General features: G+C 36.7%; 1 long non-coding RNA gene across 2 annotated transcripts; it reads right to left on the reverse strand.

Annotated features, from left to right (window-relative positions):
* Window positions 1-4,685: 4,685 nt before the first annotated feature.
* Window positions 4,686-6,386, reverse strand: LOC148801382 (uncharacterized). 2 transcript variants are annotated; one of them, XR_016084744.1, is made up of 3 exons: window positions 5,561-6,386; window positions 5,362-5,468; window positions 4,686-5,148 (listed from the first exon to the last, which is right to left on the reverse strand). It is a non-coding gene; the product is annotated as an uncharacterized LOC148801382 (long non-coding RNA). The 2 variants fall into 2 exon arrangements; XR_016084745.1 differs by having other exon boundaries at window positions 4,686-5,145; window positions 5,561-6,385.
* Window positions 6,387-6,617: the final 231 nt, after the last annotated feature.

Consider the following 6,617-nt stretch of genomic DNA (forward strand, 5'->3'; position numbering starts at 1 on the left):
TCTTGCAATGCTTAATGGTGGTCTAATTCCCACGAAGTGGATGCCTAAGCTCTCTCTTTGAAGTTTCTTGAAAATCCTTCAGTGTTGCAAATTTTCCATGGACCTCGGGTCTTGGACATGAGGTTTGGTGAACTTTGTTTATCTGGTTAGAGAATTGCGTGGAAGTTCCGTCCAACACAGCAGCCATGTGATGGGGGTCCCCTTTCGATATCAAGGTGTATATGTATTCATCTATGCTGTCATTTAATATGAAACGTCTCTCCCTTGTTAGGTTTTTAGTTCAGACAGAGACCTCATCTCTTTGTTTTGCTGAGCCGTACTTTTCACAGTGCTGTCCAGGATTGTCCAGTATTATCAGTCAGTTCAAGGTCTCTATCCATCACTCTCTTGTGCGCCTTGCATTTTTGCATCTTTTTCTCTGCATTTGCATTTATGGTTTTTTAACATCAACCTCCCTCCTTTCAAGGTCGGCTGTATTTAAAGGTCGTTCGGACATCTCTATCATCGGACCTTTTCTCTCCCTTCTTGCTTCTATCTACTATCCATTATTATCGGGCTTCCACTTTAGGATTTTTGATTTGACAAGGTACCCGCACGTGTTGTGGCATTTAATTACTTTGTAATCTGAATTCTCTGATCTATTGTCCTAATTCCTATTTGACACCAATCTAGTGGTCGAAAAGCAACCACGTCAAACACCAGTCCTCTCAATTCTTAACACTGTTCCTGGACATTCATTGTGTTGTGTTGTGTTTTGGGTCCCAATAACATGTTCCTGATAGGGCTTTTTATGCTTAAAAGTTTAACCTCTTATTTTTTGAGTTCTTTGAACTGAGTCACTGAGGTTATAGTAGTATTGCAACTTTTTGTAAGGAGTCATAAAACAATGGCTTAGAGAGAGAGAGAGAGTTCAGCTTTAGGCCTAGAGCCAGAGGAGAGCTGTGTAGTGGCATCTGATTAATTAAGAATATTTTAAATGGTTTTTCAAAGCTGACGTCATGGGATGGAGCGCAGGTTAAAAATGCCAGGCGACGAGGATACCAGATCAGTTGGTATAACCTAGTTGTTTAGGATTTTGTTGGGTAGATTATATTATACTTTAATTAGGGTTTTGGCCTTATTAAAACAGAAATAACCCGTGTGGGTGTGATTTCTTTTCCCCTTGTTTCTGGGTTGTGTTGGTTTGGGTGTGTCAGGTTCTTTTGTCTGGGTTATAAAAGTTGGACCCCTTAAATTTCTCTTGGTGGCACAATAATTGATGATGGCTGTCGGTTTCGTTATCAGTTGGCTGCAAGTTGACAAAACCATTCCTCAGAGATAGATTTGATTTTGATACAATTGGGCCCCCATGGTGTCGGTCGATTCTTCATGTGGCTCATGTGATTTCCACTTCAAAATTCCTTCCCCTGTTTTCCTCTCCTTGTCCCCACTTTTTATCCGTATAGCTTGTCAACCCACCAAGACCCCTCTCTCTCTCACTCTGCAACTTAGGTTTTCATTGGCAGGATTTGTTTTATTTTTCTTTTCTAGATATGGGCCCGGGTAACCAAGCTGTAAAGGTTGAAGGAAGGTCAGGCTAGGCTTTGGTGGTGGGGTGGGAGATTGAAGTTGTTGGGTTTTTTAAGGGGATATGAATGGATGGAGGTGGATTGATGACAATACAAGCCACTATCAAGTATTAGCTATAATAATAATAATAATAATGAAAAATATAAGTGATCTCTGAATTCTTTTTAAGTCGTCTGTACACATGAAGGTGGCCCTATTTTTTGTACAACATTTCAGTTTTCACACGGAGGGTCTGACTGGAATTGTCGTGTCCCGACCTACTTTATCCTGTGTTTGAGCATGTTTTATGAGTTCATCCTTGTCCATTTACTCATGCTTCCTTTTTTCCTGGACCTACTTTCTCATGTGTTGAGCATGTTTCAGTCCATCTTCCTCTCTCTCTCTCTCTCATGGTTGAAATTGAAATTGTTGTTCTAAAACTCTATTTAACATCCAGGTGAAAAGTTCAATTTTCAACCATTGGCTTTTGAATTATGTGCTTGGTCCACCAATGTTGTCTCTGCAAGTAGATTTTCTTTCTTTTTTTATTTTTATTTTTTGTCATGGTTCAGTTCAGTTTTTAACATAAAGGAATTAAAGATCAAGGTTCTACATGGAAAAAGGACAGCAAGAAGAATGTGTAGCTGAAATATTTCAGATTAATCTCCCTTTTTTTGACCTTTCTTCAACTATAAATTATGGGAGCATTAAGGGAATATGATTCTTTTTTTGTGAACAAAAAGAAAACAAAATGATATAAGAATCTTATGTAGGGTGTAGACGTTGATAAGTTGGAATGTTTAATAAGAGGATGTATCAACATATTTACTCGTTGGATCAAATGTATCGGAGCACAATGAATCTTCTTGGCATCCCTGAATTTAACAGCTTCTAATATGCAAGATATATTTGTCCCATAGAATCATGGTTTCATATACATCTCTCCAGTCGTCTTAAACCCATGGTCTTGATCCATGTTTATCTAAACCAATTGAAATTCTATCAACGGTTTTTTCAAAAATAGAAAAACACGAGTTCACATCTCTGCCCCACCAGTAACTGCCCCACAATGCCCCACACTACATCCCTGTCGTGTATTAAGAACATCTCCCATTACTATCATTGGGAGATCCTCCCAATACACGGCGGGGATGTGCTGTGGGGGCATTGTGGGGTGGAGATGTGATCTCCAAAAACACTCTGTTTAGTGCATATTTGGCAGGATCAAATTGATGCCTCATCCTTTTCCTAATTTATCCAAATTACCAACTAGGCATTGCGGGCGCCTATGATTTTCAAATGGGTATCTCTTTTTTTCATAGTAATCACATCCATACTGAAACTGTTTAGGCAACTGGTTAATGGTTTTTTTTTTAGTTTTTTATTAGAATGAATTGTCCGTTTGAACCAGATAGTTGAACCATCAATCTGAAAACAAGTGGCCAAAACTATTCTGATTTCGGGTCGTTTTTTAAAACATTGGTTAAAACCCCATGATGATGGTCTTTACTTACAGTTGCAGGTCAATATTCACTAATTTACAAAATGCCCTCGTGAAATTTCTCACTCCACAATCCTATGCCCGTGGAAAATAATATTAACAGAAGAACTTCTGACTTTGTAATTAATTAAAAAGAAAAGGTAAATTACTATACCGCCCCCTAATAAGTAATAACACTTTGACCCTCACTTACCTTTTCTCTCTCGCTCAAAAGAACCAAGTATTAAGTTTGACCCCCTTTAACAACAAAACTATAGGGCAGAAGCCCGATACACCGGTATGGGCGTATCGGGCGAATCAATACAGTTTTTTCGCCACCAGTTTAAGGGGGCCGGTTTAGGGCTCCTCCACCCCCTGAACCGGTCAGACCCCTCAATACATCCACTGTAGGAGTGAATCAGAGGGGTCCCGGAATAATATGTATCGGCCGATACGTGTCCATACTTTAAACCTTGGGCAGAAGAGACAAATCAAGATGAAAATTAGTATTTTGTCTATGTGCCCAGCCTTGATAAGGTGCCCTTTATATCAAGGTATTACTTTTGTTTTCAAAATATATGTTTGAAATTACGAAAATAACCCTCATTAATAAAACATTAAATCTAATTTATTGATTTAAAAATTCATTTTGAACTATTCTATGGTGAACCATAAAGTAAAAACATGATCCAGTATTAACGTTGTTAAAGTCTTTAACGTGATTAATAAGTAAAGCTTGTGAAATGTGAACAAAAAGATATAAAGACTATGTGACGGCTTTGATATGATTGTTTGAAATTGAATTTTAACATATCATAAATATTCATTTCTGCACCCTAGTTGGATTTTTCCTTCAATTATTGTATTTTTCATAAAACAAAGGTGATGTTTCATACCATGATCCTTTTTGTTTGAAATGCTATCTTATCAACGCCAGAAGTGTTTTGCGTTTAAAAATCAACTATTTATTTGGTAGAGACTACTTTATATGGGTGGAAAGGATTGAGTTTTTCATAAGTTAAATATCAACTATCTATTTGGTTGAGATTACTTTATATGGGTGGAATGGATTGAGTTTTTCATTAACTATTTGAACTCGATTCATGAAAAGCTCGATTTAAATTGAGATATGAATTTTTGAGTTGAGTTGAATTTGAGCTCATATTTTTAGCTTGAATCGAACTTGAACCTTATGCTTTTCTAACCAAGCTGAGTTTGAATAGCTAAATATTCGACTTGGATTGACTTGAATCCACCCTTATTGTTTTGAGATAAAACAGTCATAAAATGTTTCTACTTTCTATTAGAAATATAAACCAAGGGATGTTGTGGGAACGTCAAATTTTTGTTTCCTTCATCATCTGCCTGTTTGAAGAAACATTCCAATGACCTGGTTCTTAGTTAGACTCCTATGTGGCAGTTTAGAGATACATTCTGGTGCATCACATAACTAAAAAAAATATGGATATGCACCATTTAATAGTCATAAATCCTACCTCCAAGCCTCTTTTATTTTTTCTTTTGGTTCTATGCTTTTAGAACCATTAGATCTGCATCTAGATGTCAATCTATGTGTAATAAAGAGCCAATCATGGAAAAGCATTTATTTTTAAAATTGACCAATGTATAAAACTTAATAAGGTAGAGTGGTGTCATGTGTATTTACACATTTCGTTTAAACATTTTAGGTTGCAATGCCAATACTAAATACAATACTGATCAAAATACATGTACAATGCCGGGACAGTATAAATACCAATAAAACGAGTTTCATACGAAAATACTGCCTCTCTAAAAGTTTAAACCTGAAATGACAATGGTACCAAACACAACCTAACATGGACAGCAAGTTAATGGAGGAGTGGCTATGGAGTAACCTAGCCCGGCTCAAACCACAAGAGATGACTGAGTAATAGGCAAACTGAAGGGGAGCATCTCTTAGCATTTAACTAAAACGACAAGAGAGGTATTAGTAATTTCCCCATTAGAAATCTGCAAACAGTAAGAGCTAGTATGGTTGAATCCCTGGTATTATAGGTTAGCGTTGCACCAAAAGGCTACTCCAATTGAGTTTGGGCGACAGAACTTGCTCTGGGTGATAGACCCTCCTATCCCATCTGCTGAAACATAAAGACAGACACAAGTGTGAAATTAAGCTGGACAACTCGTCACCACACCATGCATCCATCATTCTATCAAGGGATCTGTGTGGCTTGTGAAGTGGAATTAATTACTTGCTTATTGACACTCATTTGTTAATCTGGATCAGAAGAAATAGTGGAGAAATTTAAATTAAGGCTTAAATTAAGACTTTTATAGTCATATAAATCCACCTGCTGATGTTGCTACTTAGCCTCATGGTTGAATTCCAAAGCTATTTCATCAATCTGGATATTTGGTCAATTGGGACGACGTTCTTGACACAGAGCTTCTCAGTCATCTGTATTTGAAGGAGAATACACAAGAATCCAACAGAAAATGGGGAAAATAATTGCAATACAAACAAAAAGAAGAAGAAAATAAATTTCATACCTATCCATTCACATGATTCTCAGGCAATTGATTCCTGGAAATTTTTAAAAATTACTTGCCATAATGCTTTGAGAACAACTTTGACAACTTCCAAAATTCAGGCAGATCTCCCATCCATTCAGCAGCAAAGGACACCGCTTCATTAATGCCATTATATTGTCAGAATACAAATGCCATAAATATGGAGAGTAAATGAAAGTTAAAATCTGTTATGGTGATGCAGTATAAAATATGTGGAGAGGCGGGGTTGTGTTCACCAAGAAATTCAAAGACCCTATTCCTTTCTACGAGTTTCTGAGAAGTTTTAGTATCTTTTGTCCTTTTCACACAATTGTCTCCATCATATCAATTTTCTGCTAAATCATAGAATAGCATACAACTACAAGTATGTTTTTGTAACACTATCCCATATTTCTTTGACTGAATCCATCCACAAATAATGTAGACTACTATGAATTTGTATGGCATTTACCAACCAACCAATAATAATATAATTTTTCTACATCCATCTTTATAGATCAGTCTTTGCTGGCTTCTTTTTACTGCTTATAAGATGGCTTAACTTCGCTCTATTGCAAAGATGAATACACACAAACTATGATCAAGCAAGATAATTGGTTCCATCTAACTGGATGGTAGTCACTATATTGAGTGAAGTGTCTATAGATCCTATTAGACCAATCTCGGGGTCTGTTCTCCTTGATATCGATTCTAGACTGCTCCATTGATCAAATGGAATCAAACAAAAGGAAGAGAAAACAGCCTTGCAAAATTAAGGATTCAATATGGAAAGAGAGAGAAAGAATAGAGAAAAGTGCTGAACTAGAAGTAGAAGGAGATGGTGGGAGAAGAAAAGGAGAAGCAGAAGAGGGTTCGTTGTTCTCTCTCCACTCCCCAAAACTCTTACTAATTCTAGTCAAATGAATGGTATAATAAAAATGATGCTCCCCAAAGGACGGCCAGCTCATAAAACATAAAAGAAAACTAAAATAAATTAGTTGGAATGCTTGAAAATATTGTTATATTAAAATAAATTTTGATGCCTCTCGCAATAGGG

This window comes from Nelumbo nucifera, chromosome 3 (genome assembly GCF_055504915.1).
Source record: "Nelumbo nucifera cultivar China Antique chromosome 3, China Antique-T2T, whole genome shotgun sequence".
In the NCBI taxonomy this organism is placed as follows: Eukaryota; Viridiplantae; Streptophyta; class Magnoliopsida; order Proteales; family Nelumbonaceae; genus Nelumbo; species Nelumbo nucifera.